The 13,945-nt window shown below is 39.2% G+C and overlaps 1 protein-coding gene across 6 annotated transcripts in view; it reads right to left on the reverse strand.

Annotated features, from left to right (window-relative positions):
• Positions 1-13,945, reverse strand: part of strbp (spermatid perinuclear RNA binding protein) — a 74,214-nt gene that overhangs the window by 55,749 nt on the left and 4,520 nt on the right. For 3 of the 6 annotated variants that reach the window (XM_054612041.1, XM_054612036.1, XM_054612035.1), the window contains exon 2: positions 1,882-1,944. The exons of the other annotated variants lie outside the window; for them this stretch is intronic. The gene's annotated coding sequence lies outside the window, so the exon portion shown is untranslated. The remainder of the gene's footprint in view (positions 1-1,881; positions 1,945-13,945) is intronic. 6 annotated transcript variants of the gene reach the window in all.

Here is a 13,945-nt window from a genome sequence, read left to right on the forward strand (position 1 = left end):
CATCATCATTAGGAGGCGAATAGATGACCTATCTACACCTGCAACCACTCTCTGTCCCTTTACTCTCTGGAGAGGAGAGGAGAGGAGAGGAGAGGAGAGTGAAGCTGTGTTGTCTATTGGTTTTAATGATCTAAATTATACAAATCTTTTTTCACAATAAACTTAATTTACACAATTTGCCACTTTGCACTGATTAAACAGATTGGATCATTTTCTCTAGGAGTATTGTGAAGTGAACATCATCTGCATAACTTAGACCGGACGGACACACTGAAACACTCTGTGGTTGTATATTATAATGAGATATCATAATGCATGTGTATTTGTATCAAAATGTAAATTCCAGTTGTGCTACGATGCTTTGTATAGTGAATCGCTACACAAAGCATATATAATAACACCAAATAAAGTCAAGTCCCAAGAGTATAATTACAAATTTGGCTCAAAAATTTAAATATAGGCTAATAGCTAAAAGTCATAATTTTATTTATTTATGACTTTTGTTTATGTGCACAATTGTCTTCCATTTCGCTCAAGTTATTGTTGTCATATTGCCATCGAGATACCAGAATACCACCGAACAAAGCAGAGACTTGGTGAATCTTTACGTCACTAAATGAGGACAGAGCATCGGAGAAAATAGAAACAAATACAGAAAAGAGGAGGGAAAAGGCACGGGATGGTGCGGGAAAAACAAGGATGGGAGCTAAGATGGTGGAGGAGAGGAGCAGAAGGAAGCATACCGACGATGGGAGGACGGGTAGAGGACAAAGTATTGTCTCCTGTTAATATGTAAAAATAACTCTGCTGCTGCCTGGCGGAGGAGCTAACTGGGTCAGAGAATTCCCACAGAGAGAGGGAGCGGGAGGAGAGAGAGGGGGCTCACATTGATTCAGTCTGTGCTATCAGTGTGAAGCAGAAGTCAGTCTCTCTCCTCACCTTGGCTGAGAGGCATCTCTGTGCACATCCACTCTGTGTATTAGTTTATCCATCCATCTACCATCTATGTATCCATCGATCTCCTCTTTCCTGTCTCTCCTAGTTCCTCTGTTTGCAGCCTCATCCCCTCATTCCTATGCTAATAAACAAAGCCTCGACTTCATCACATACACTATAGCCTCTCTCACGTTCTGCTCTCCAGCTCCACTCTTTCAATTAACCCTACTCTCTTCCTCCCTTTCACCGACTCTCTTTTCTCAAATACACATTTTTAAAAACATCCCCACTAAATGGATGAACAAAACAGAATGTGTACTACATTGCCAGTTAATCTATTCATAATACAGCACTTAATTATCCAGCAGTTAAGCAATGTGATGCATCTTGAACCGGTGATAATGGACTGATAACCTTGTAGGAATAAGAAGAATGAATGGACTTGAGTTACTATATTGTATTATTATCGGTGGCACAAAATCAGTCACTGGTTAATTTGATATTGCGTTCTCACTTTTCTGGTAATTTACTGGGCCTCCAGAACCCTCATTTAATGTCATTTTAATTTGGTTAATTTAAGACTAATTTACAGCAATATTGATGTCAAATAACTAAATTATTTTGTCCGTGGTGTTTGGTCACACACTGCTCTGCACACCATTTCATTTCCTACAACTTTCCCTAGGATCTCCTCTTTCCATCTTCATTCATTCTTATTATTTATACATTATCTCCACTCAAATTGTCTTTGCATGTTCAGCACCTTTTCTATTTCTGTCCACACTTTGTCCCATTCCTACTCATCAAATCCATGCTACCTCTATCTCAGCCTGTGGACCCGGCCTATTATATATCATAGCTATGTGGTGCACCTTGAAACAGCTTAGCTAAATGTGAGCGTAATACCAACTTTAAACTTTTCCTTTAAATTTATCTTCTTCTTACCTTCTGTATCTGCTCAACTGCTGCTTCTCTTTTTCGTTCATGCGTTCATGCAGCTACGGTGATCTGAGGATTAAAGATTATTTGTTTACATAACTGGACAAAACCAACCATATTGTATTATTTTCAAGGTTTAAACTATTTTTAGATGGACTCTAAATTACAACGACACTGTGAAGCATTATCAAAGTTTCTCTCTCACAGTTTTTAATCTATGAAATGAAATCCCATGCACCAAATATTCCATTTGGTCTGCTGTGTTTCAGTTGGGTTTTTTTTACTGTTCCCCCAGTAACACAGCAGCTATAAGAGTAACCCATAAACCATATGATGTGCGTGGGTCAGCAATTCTGAGCAGTAATTAAAATCTTTATTGATGAAGACCGCTGTAAGCATACTAACTATTTTGCAGACTATTCATCAGGCTACTGTACACTCTGCACTGGCTGTATGTGTGTTGGCCAGAGACATACATCTAGATGACAAATTAATATGGGAGCGCTCTCACACTTGGGGAACACCCACCTGTGCATTTTTCTCATTAACTCAAATTTTCACATGTCATTTTCTTGGCAATGGTTAGCAATAATGTGAAAAAGTGAGTATTATGCAAATAAGTTCTTGGTGAAGGTCAATCTCTTGCTTATAATGATGCTGACCTTCATCTCTCTGTTCCTTTTACTTGCCACGTTTCCGCTATTTCATAATCTTTCTTGTTAACTATGTGTAGATTAGCCAATCTCCACTATGAATTCATACATTCATATGCCTGGATAGAGCTACTTAAAATGTGTCCATGGATTAAAATGATTAAGAACTCAAGGCCTCAAATGGATTAACCTTCAGGGTTGGTCTGAAATGGGCAGGGCTGATTCTTGGCTGGCTGACTAGGGGCAACAGAAATAGCTTGAGCTCACTACAGCATATGTAATGCACTGCAGCAATCCTCCATGGTTTACACGCCTTTGCATCTAAACAACCTGCTGTATTTGTGTTTGTGTAAAAGAACAACGTCATGCGTTTGTGAACTGGAGTGTACATGTGATGGGCGCCAAGGGTGGCACTGGGCGTTGATATGTTTTATGGTAGGGAAGAGGATGAAAACGTATGGGTTGAATAACCTAATGGTGCATTGGTGCTCTGCAATCTTTTAAACTGAGAGCCTAGAGAGAGTCCCTCCTAATGAACATAAAACATTACATTACCCTGGTCATGTGGAGGCCTTTAGTTGAGGAAACACTGCACTACAGTGTTGCTACAGTAGATCTTTGAAAGTAAATAACTTCCCAGGGTCACTGAGGGAAGCGCTGTGTAGCTCTGTAAGCCTTCTATGCGTTTTTATGCTTTAATGGAAAATTGAAAAAACTGTTATTGTGATTGTGTGTTTGCTGTGAGCGGACTAACCTTAAAAGCTTTAAGGTTTCTGTGAATTTAAACTGAAGACTTACTTGCAATTACATTCTCCGTATTTACAGAAATATACACAATTCAAAAACTCGTAATTCCAGTCAGATTTATAGTTGTTAATGGAAACAAATGTTGCTATAAACCGTACAGTATTTGATACTTTTTATTGATGGCATTTTTGGAACAGTGTTCATAGTCAATAGTCTTTTAATCCATTTGAAATACTGGAAACACTGCTCAGTAGTCCATTGTTTAACTGACTAGAAGGCAGTTTGCAAAAACACCAAACTAACACAGAAGCTTTTTTCAGCTACTGGGACAATAAAAATCTTTGTCTAGCAATGAAATATATTGTTATGAAAGAGTGTCCATGAAAATTCTGTATAACTCTACTGCACAACAGCCCTGAAACTTTTGAGCTGAACACCAACAGTACAAAACATGTGTATTTATTTCCTTTTATTTCCACACCTCCATACTAGTTGAATCAAAGCAACCTCTATTTAGCAAGCAGCTGTATGTTTTTGACAGAAAACATTACTGTGCATTGTTTTGAATCCACTTACCAAAAGGCTTAAAGTCCAAAATGCCTTAAAACTATAAAGACATTTTATGACTGAACAAGAGTTTAGCAATCCTAAAATATTCCATCTTTACTGGGACTTTGCTCTCTAACAAACAACTTGCTTGGAAATCCAACACACCCTCCTTAACTCACCATCTGACATACACAGTGCTTACAGACCTGTGTGTGTGCATTTATGTGTGCGGAAACAATTTAGCAAATAGACACAGATTAGAGTACAGCCAACACATAATCCACAGATGAAGTCTATATTCTGACTGCCACTACACAGAGTGAGAAAATGTAATTCTGTCCTCTGTGATAACAGCCCTGTTCATTCAGTGCTGGAACGACTTCATGGTTTGAAATGAGGCTTACATTACACATCAGGCTGGTTATTGTTACCGCCTCATGAGAAAGGTCAACAGGGACTTTCTATTTAGCACTGATGCATAGTAACAGTGGTATTAGTTTGTATAGGTTGTGTAGAACTACTGCTTATCTAGCTATGTTGTTTTAGAAACTAACACATACATTGATGCATCAAATCTGTCGCAGTGATCGAATTCTCATGAATAGATGCAGAGATGAAAGTATAGATGCAACTATATTATCTCGCTTTGATCAACATTCTAAAAAAAAAAAAGATAAAGATAGATTTTCTCCCTTTTGAATCGCCCCCTCCTTTTGACATTCTGTCTAAGTTCAGGGCTGGACGCAGGATGCATATTAATAAAACACTGGTGTGAAGCCACATATTAATATTCCATCATGATCAGACCCCAAATACTGTAACGTTACCAAACAGGTGAGCTTTGCTCCGCTCCCCTCGGCTACATCCAAACAGCCTCTGTTCCCCGTGTGCCTGCCAACACTGAGTCCTACTTTCTCTTTCCCTTGCCCTCTAATGACCACGTTGTGCTGGACTGTAAATTTTTCCAAAAAGAAAATTGCTTAACCTTAATTCCCTAACGCTGATTAACATCACCAAATCAAGATACTTCTCCTTATAAATAGGCTGTTGTAAATATCTCCTTGCTAAAACTGCATGAACACTGCATGATGCGCCTGCTAATTCAATGTTTCTCAGCTGATCTCATTTTCATGCACCTTTAATTTCGTTTAGAAATCTGATTTGGAATATAATTCGCCTCTAAAGTTTGCCAGTTTTTTGGGTCGGTCAATGCCAGTTAGCAGTAACGCGTCTTGTTTTTTGGCATCCTGGAACAGACATGTCCTCAAGGGCATGTTTGGTAATTATGCAAACCCACTCACAGTTTCTTTCTCCCTTCCTCTTGCTTTCCTGTAACACAAATCATTGCATAAATTGTGGGCCTTGTGATGCTCCAATCATTTACATTAAATCATAGCACATAACACTTTATTCAAGTGGATGCAGATAAAAGTGAAATGCCCATCTTTCATCCCAAGTAACAATTCTAAAAAAACAAAAATGTTTTACCATTTACCTATTTCATTGTGAAGTTTTTTTTTAAACAAAGTGTTCCAATAAATGACTATTAGTATTGTCAGTTAAATATTTAAACTAACAAAAGCCAGGAGAATGGGATCTAAAACCCAGCTGTGCAGTGGCATAACATACCACGCAAAAGTATTCCTGAGTAGCATGGAAACCTGCTGGATTAAGGTCTGAGCCATTTGGACAATAAGCCTGACATGACAGCAGAGACAAACAACCAAATCATGTTTACAGAACACTGTGGACAAACATGACAGAACACCCAACCGGTCCATGTACCAGCCAATGAACAGCAACTGTTCAGGAATAAAAGATTTGAGGTACAGATGTTTTTCTGATATTGGTCAACTGGTAGAAAAGCAATTGAAACAAAGAAAATCAACACTAAAGCTTAGCTTATGATCAACATAGTGACGCTGCCGTGAGGCGCATGCAATCAAAGAATGTACTGATAAAAGCACTATTTACATCACACACAATCTATGGATTATACAAAGAAGGCCAATTTGCTTTTAAATGCGTTAAAAACAGGTTTTCTTAAAAAAAAAAAAAAAAAAAAAATGTAGTATATATTTTGCTAGCCAAATCAAATTCTTTACAGGATATTCAACTTTTGTTTCGTAATATTGCATGTAATACCTAACTTTATTGCCTTTGTGCAAGCCCTGTAAAGAAAGAAGTCGCCAGTGAATATGAGAATATGAGTTCAAAGGTAATTACAATCCCTGCTCGGCATTGTGGATGTTATTTTATGGTTAGTTACTGTCGGTTACACCTAGAGTCTATGGGCATATCTATGAATTACACTCTTTGTCTTTTTGATTATTTAGAGTTCTTTTTGTGTGTACGCCCTCTAGCGTTTCGGAGAATAATTCAGCGCATAGAGTATAAACGGCTACCTACATACTCGGAGCTTGCGTGCCGTCTGCAGAGGCTCATGGTACGGCGACAAGTTCGAGTATAAACAAAGCTTAAGTTCTTAACAACACAGAGAGCTTCAGGACCATGGAGAGCCAACATCCCCAACTAAATATTATATCGAGCAAAGTACTCCACAGTACAACAGAATAGTTTTACGATTCTCAGAAAATGCAAATAACAGCTAAGCTACACAACATGCATAATCACATATGGACTCACCAGCAGCTGGTACAGTTGCAGACAGCAAGTCTCAGCATTCATTAGAGGCATGGTTTGATCAAATATTCCATGTTACAAGTCACAAAATATCGCAGTATATTATTACATCATTCTTAACAAGAACATGGCCTCTTTCCTCGGATACAAGTACTCACAGGAAACCACATGGGAAGATAATTTATCTGCTTTGGAACAAGTTTCCAGAGGTTCAGATTACTTGATAACAAAGAGAGAGACTGCACGTCGGCAGATTGCAGTCTTTTATGAAGCAATGCAAGACATATTCGTCTTTCTTTAGATTGCACGAGTCATGAATCATGGTCTTTGCATTGTTATCTATGCCATTCAAACTGCAGCAGCAAATCACATCCCCCCCTGTTTAGCAGCTCCACACCGGCCGTTTTTTTAGGTCTCAATTTTTATTTACTGATAACTAAAGTCCCCCAGCGACATATCAGACCTCTTTTTATCACTTATGAGCAAACGGCACAGTTTGGTCCTCTTAGCAGAACAGCTAACAGAGGGGACTGGGCCTTTACTTTCAGAAAGCTCAACTTCCTGCAAGGGGATCTCATGCTAGAAAGATCCTGACACGATATCGGTGTAATGTGACTGGGTCTGTTGAGATTGGGAACAGAAGGGGGTGTTTCTGGGAGACACTGTTGAGTCTTTTTTGAGCAGTCGTGTTTCTAAGTCAGTGAGTCATCTGTAAAGGAAGATGCCCACATGATAATAACGATTGTCATGCCCACACTTGCTCAGGCTGAAAGCTAGAGGAAGTACTGCAAGTCATTAGTGTCGCTGCAAGTCTGAGGGTGCAGAGTCTGATGTTTGTTTGCTATAGCTCAACTCTGAAATGGACCTCTTTATGAGTGCTCACCAATCAAAGCTACACCCGACAGTCGAGTCAGTTTCCAATCAAGAGTGCATCATGCATCGTGTTGGAGAGTGTCTGGTTTCTATCTGTTTTTCTTTGTTGGGGAAGGAAAGAGAGACTGTTTGGAGAGCTGTGTCAGATAATTTTCTAATGAGCTGCAGTTGAAAAGCACAACATTTCTTTATTCCAATACCAGGTACATCGCACAGAACAAAGTTGTTGAAGAGTGCAGTTTACAGAGTTCTAAAAAAAAAACAACACTACTTATTTACAAAGCTCCTTTTTCTCAATATCATCTGCATAATTATTCCATTATTTATGTATTTAGTGTATTCATGTGGCTCTTACTCTCCCCACCTACACATGAAACCCACAGCTGAGTGCAAAGTGTGTAAGACGCATCCACCGAGGCATCGTGGAAAGTTGTTACACAGAAATGTGAGAAACCACATTTGTAAAAACTATATGTACTGAAATACATTAGCATCACAATTTGATGACAAATAGTGTTTCATTTAGGTGAGTCCACAAAAAAGGTAGTTTGTGAGTGTAAAAGTTTTTTTTTCAATATTTCACAAATGGCTAATAAATCTAAGCAAAAACAAGGGGATGCACAAAAGCAAAAACCCAACTATTTCTACACATATACAAATCTCTTGCTCTCCAGTCCTTCCTTACACACGCACGCACACACACACACACACACACACACCTGAGTGGTGGCTGCGCATACGCAAGTCAGGCTGACAATCGTGTGTGCTGGAGTGAGACGATGATGTGGCTCCAAAGCATCTCAGGAGAAATATGGTGAGGCTTCCTGCTACGTGTCTGCTCACAGGCATGTGTGAGTGTGTGTGTGTGTGTCTGTTGCTCTGTTGCATCCTTTTTATCCCCATCATCCCCAAGCACAACAAACACGGGTGGATACACCTCAGTAGCTCTGAGGCATATGACACAAGTATGTGTGATTACTGTACATTAATATCTTTGATTCTCGTTTTGTGTGTCCATGAAGTAGCACATACATGTATACACTTAGTAGCATCATTTAAATCAGTTTACTGTCACTGATGCTGTACATACTATATATATATATATATATATATATACATACACACACATCTTACCATTTTTAAGGATAAAAACTGTTTATGTTGTTGTTGTTGTTGTTGTTGTTGATGATGTGCAGGGAAAGTGTCATGGACTTATCAGGTAGAGTATACTGAAGTGATGAAATTAGAAAGCATTGGCCAGGTTAAACGCTGTATCTTATACTCTATCAGTGTGATTAATAATTAATCATTTTGGCTTAAAATCTGAAAAGAGTACTATCCTGTAGCTACTGTTGTCGGAGCCAAAAACTTTAAAAAAAAGTATCTTTGGAGTTTTTATTTTATAAAACATGTTGACTACTACTAGCTAACAAAACTAACTTTATGTCAATTGTCTAATCAACAACAAATCATCTCAGCACTAACAACGATGATACATTTAAGCTTTAGACCTTGAAAAAGAAGTCATGTAGAGGTCTGAGTTTACAGTAGTGGCATTGTAATATGTAATATCATTTTGTCATCAACATGCAGCTCTGCAGACATGCACTCTATGTGATCCTCTTCCTCCGCTGGTACGTGTGTCAGTGTGGGCTGGTGTGTGTGTGTGTGTGTGTGCAGAGGAGAGACAAGAATCCCATAAATCCTACTTTATTAGATAAACGTATCTACTAATCAGATAGAAAATCTCACACACCCCTGTGCGCACACACAGCATCTCACTGATAATCTCCATTACCAATTACGGGGTGATACGCCACGGCTTAACATGAAAGCAGCAATTAATCTGCTAACACTGGTCACTGGGTTATGTAGTGGAGGGAAAATAGTGCCTGCAGGCACGCATAAGCACACACGTCATTGAGTATTCTTTTTTCCTCATGTCTCCAGAGATGCAATTCAAATATATATATATTTTTTATCTCTTATTTCAATCTTGTGCCTGTGTTCTCAAAGTGTAGTGAAGGACTCGAAATTGGTCCCAAGACTTTTCTTGTGTGTTCCTTTCAAAGCAGCACAAATGCACGCTTTAGATTGGTCTAATGGAGACATGGTTGACTGCAGTTCTTAATGGAGAGGTTTAAAAACTGGCTGAGTGTGAATAGAACTGTAAGATATGGTGCTAGAGTGGCTACTTTATATCTACATCATGGAGACAAGTACTTCTTTGTATTAGAAAATAAGTCGATCCACCTATGTTTGTTGTCAAATAACGATTAAGGCAGATTGAGCTGGATTATGTTTTTCAGGGCACTAACAACTACAACAAACAGACACTACAAACTTACAACAAGTGCTGGCAGTATTTTTTTTATTAGTTATAAAAAATGGGTAGCAAACAACCTTTCATCTGCTCTGTCTAATATATTAATTTTTAAAAAATGAATGGAGAGACTCAACAGTGTGAGATGAAGCTCATTAACAAAACATGTCCCACTGTGATCGACAAACACCCTTTCATAAGCTGGTGATTGGTTAAAGCACGGTGATGAGATTTTCCTGATAAATGAATCCTCAATGCTTTTTTAAAATAAATAACATCGGAATAAATTACCAGCATGCACAACTTATCATATAAAATACTATTATATTTGTAAACTATAATTACTGTATCACGGTTGTAGGTCTCCACCAACCAGTCAAGTTGCAGTTTACAACCATGTCTGTCCAAAATGACACCACTTAATTTATTTTTTTTATCCTATGAAACATTTGTCTGAAATTGTCATTATTAGCAAATAAATTATTGAGTTATGGCCCAAAACATGGTTTGTGAGGTCACAGTGACATTTGATCACCTAAAATCTGTTTTAGTTCCCAAGATGTCGAATTCACCTGTATGGTACATACGTAGGTACAAACAGAGAGACGGAAAATTCGAAAAACCGCCACGGCTGCTCCAGCAAGGAGGCTCAAAAACATCCCAGTACAACCATAAGTCTTCAACCACTTGTTGGAGCAAATGGAAGTGACTGCCTTGCGCTACTGCACCTTGACACTGGTTTGGTTCAACCAAATTTGTTAAACCATACTGTGATTGGAGCTGAAACCCCTCCAGACACGGTCCAAACACGGTCTGCTTGGTTTTAATAAATAGCCCGATCTTCCAGGAAGTCTACATCGGGGCAAGCTATGGTTTCCCTGATCTCAGCTCTTTTTGATGCAGTAAGCAGAGCTGGGACATTGGAGGAGGGGGATAGGGGAAGGATGTGTGTGCGTGTGCGTGTGTGCGTGTGTGTGTGTGTGTGTCAGGGGGAGAGCTCAGAGTTCGGATGGGGTCCATGCAAATGGATTATCAACATGTGTATACTATAAGCGTTACATGTTGCTGTCAGCATGTGTGCGTGTGAGCAGAGCGGCGAGGTGACGCTCAGTGAGTCAGAGTAGCTGAGTGACAGAGCAGATGGGCCTCCCATAGCAAACTGTCAAACTGAAGACATTCTCTGCACCCGATCATTCACTCCTTCAGTGGAGATGTGTGAACAGGCATTTCATCATTTTATTGAAGCCAATGTAATGCTTATGCTGAATGTTATAATAATAATGGGAGAAATATGTCAAGGTTATCGTACAACACGGAGGGGGACGTAATACGTAATCTTGGCATGTAAACAGCCTAGTCTTGTTTTTTTTTTTTTAATGAGTTTTGATTGTGCACACCACAACACAGGTCTCAGAGAGAAAATAATGCAAAGGTTGATTCTTCTTTTTTTTTTTTTTTTTTTTTTTTTTAAAAGAACATGACAACAACAACAAAAATGGGAGCAATAGAGGAAGCAGCTTTCATGTCACACAACACAAGTAACAGGGTTTGTATTTAAGACCCAATCCATAATCTGTGTGCACCTTTTCACCCAACACGTCAGAGTCCATGTATTCAAGAACTATGAACTGGACATGAATTAATCAAAGTGAAAACAACATTACATAATTAAGAAATGTCACTGCAACATGTCAAACAAGACATTTCTTCAACTATCTATACCTCTATCAAATACATTTGGGTTGTTGTGTAAGTCGGCTTATTATCCATGTCAAGATATTACCACTCTAGGTATTCACAGTAACCAGAAACAATGGGTCAATGTGTAACTGTAACTGAATACAACTGATTCCCTCCTTTTACATCCTCAACTAACTTCTGTCTTCTTTATTTCATTAAAGGCTCCAGTGGCCAGTCTCCGGTCTGCTTGACTTTCTATTTCGGGTTTAGTTTGACAGTTTCTCCGATGTAAGACAAGTACAAAGTGGCGTTGGAAAGCAAAACTGAGATCGATGAATTCATAATAAATCAATTCATCACCTCCACTGTGGCACTTCTTAAACCCATCTACACCTTGCCCTATGTTAACCGTCAATCAACTGTCTCGTCAATAATGTTAAAGATGTTGTAATGAAAACATGTTGAAATGACACAGTTAGAGCAGAAATATCTGTTGTCGTACTGCTAACTACTGTTTAACAAACCAACCGTGCCATAAAAGACACATTCTTATCTCTCCTCTCCAACATGTCTGTCACACCAACCTCTCTCTTGGTAAATCTTTCACCACATCAGCACGTGAAATATTTCCTTCACTTGATGTGATGCTCAAATAATCAAGCAAACTGATAATGTAAACTGACCTGGTTTATCTTGTGTATATGCTCTCTGACTTGTGAAATTCTTTAGTTTTATAGTTTTAGAATTTGCACTGAAAAGCAAAAATGAAAAAGATGAGTGTTGTTCCTTGAGATATTGTTCACATTATTTCACCTTCAGGGTCAGTATGATTAAATGTGTTCTTCATCTCCCTTTGTCGGAGAGAGATACTGCGTAAACCCACATTAAGTGGTTTACAATGCCATCTGGAGCGTTTTCCCTCGTGATAAAACATGTCAATATTTGATTTTTAATTCATTGTGCAAAGCAAAGATGGTAAACACACTCACACTGAATGTCATTTGGGTTTTTTTCACTGGCTTTGCTAATTAAAGAACTATTCATATTTATTTATTAGATATTTTTCTCAATCTCAAAGTAAAATGTCTTATAGGTCAAACAAATTTCTATCAGCTCTGCTTCTCCATTAATTTCACAATTGGCCTTTCATATTACGCCAAATGAGTTCTGAGGTTTTTGATACGTGTGTGCAACAGCTACATTCAAATGATCAATTTCATTACGATGATATCAATCCACATAAGATTGTGTTAATTCCCCACAGGAATGCATAATCACACTCGTGTGTGTGTGCATAAAAAAGAAAATATAATTTTTATATTGAGAAGAACTAAGTTGTACCTAGTTAAGCACTAACTTTGTAAAAGGGTTTACTTTTTATTGGGAAACTTCATAGGCCTAATTGGAAATTAATTCATCACATAGAGTAGATAAATAAAAAAAGAATGCAAACAAAACAAGAAATTCCTCAGGAGGAACTCACTATTATTACAAGTCCCCCAAGTTAACAGCGACTTGAGAAACCAAACCCTGAGCAGTTCATTTCAGGTTCAGTGTTTGTGTGGGGTGGTGCAAGCTGTGGTGCAGGAAACCTTACATGGCCATCGCTCACACTCTCTCTCGCCTCTCCCTCTTTGTTGCTCTCCCTCTCTCTCTCTCTCTCTCTCTCCCTCTCTCTCTCCCTCATCTCTTGTCTCTGTCACTCTGAGCTATTCCTGGATTCCACACTGAGGTGAAAGGAAACAGGAACGGCTGCAGTGGATGTTGGTACGTAGCAGCAATTTTTTTCACTGCAAATAATCACTCTTCCTCTTGTTATACCCCAACCCCCCCTCCCAAAACAAGCCACACACACTGACACATAGACAGTCAATATTCCTGTGTTGATGACGTTGTTCCTGAGCCAGTTGGGAAGAAATATTTTATCCAACATGTTTGTGTGGTGAAAGTCATTCTTCTTCCAGATGGATTGTGGGGGTAGTGTGTGTTTGCATGTGTGTATTTGCATGCGTTTGTAAAACAACACAGCTGAAAATGAGATACGGTCAGCTGGATGGATCAGAGTCGGCAGGATACAGATGGGTCCTTCCTTTATACTGCCATGTGGAGGGAATATTCAAAACAGTAGCACGCTCTCTGCTATCTGCCCTTTGTTCAGTCTCTCCTGCACCACAGCACCACTGGGACTCTCCCCATCTCCCTGTTGTGCTTACTGGAACCTTGGCAGCCAGCTGCCATATTGGCCAATTAGGAAGGCTTTTACTAAAGCTCCAGCCAATTGGATTAGTGCTACATTTCCTTGCCAGATGAGACTCTAAATGTGCTGCTGTATGCTTGAATCTGAGAACCGGTAAGCAGACTCCTGTTTCGCTGATAGGCACTGGGCACCAGTGAACACACACACACACACACACACACACACACACACACACACGCACACGCACACGCACACGAGGCAGTGGCAGGAGAAGCAGACATCACATGACGCTACTGTAACTGTGAGTCCACTGCTGCAGAGTAACTGAGATTTTAAACAGGTTAAACCAAGAACATAACTTACAGCAAACCAGAACAAAAGCAGCAGAGGGACCACCACACTGCT

Source organism: Anoplopoma fimbria, chromosome 14 (genome assembly GCF_027596085.1).
Source record: "Anoplopoma fimbria isolate UVic2021 breed Golden Eagle Sablefish chromosome 14, Afim_UVic_2022, whole genome shotgun sequence".
Lineage (NCBI taxonomy): Eukaryota > Metazoa > Chordata > Actinopteri > Perciformes > Anoplopomatidae > Anoplopoma > Anoplopoma fimbria.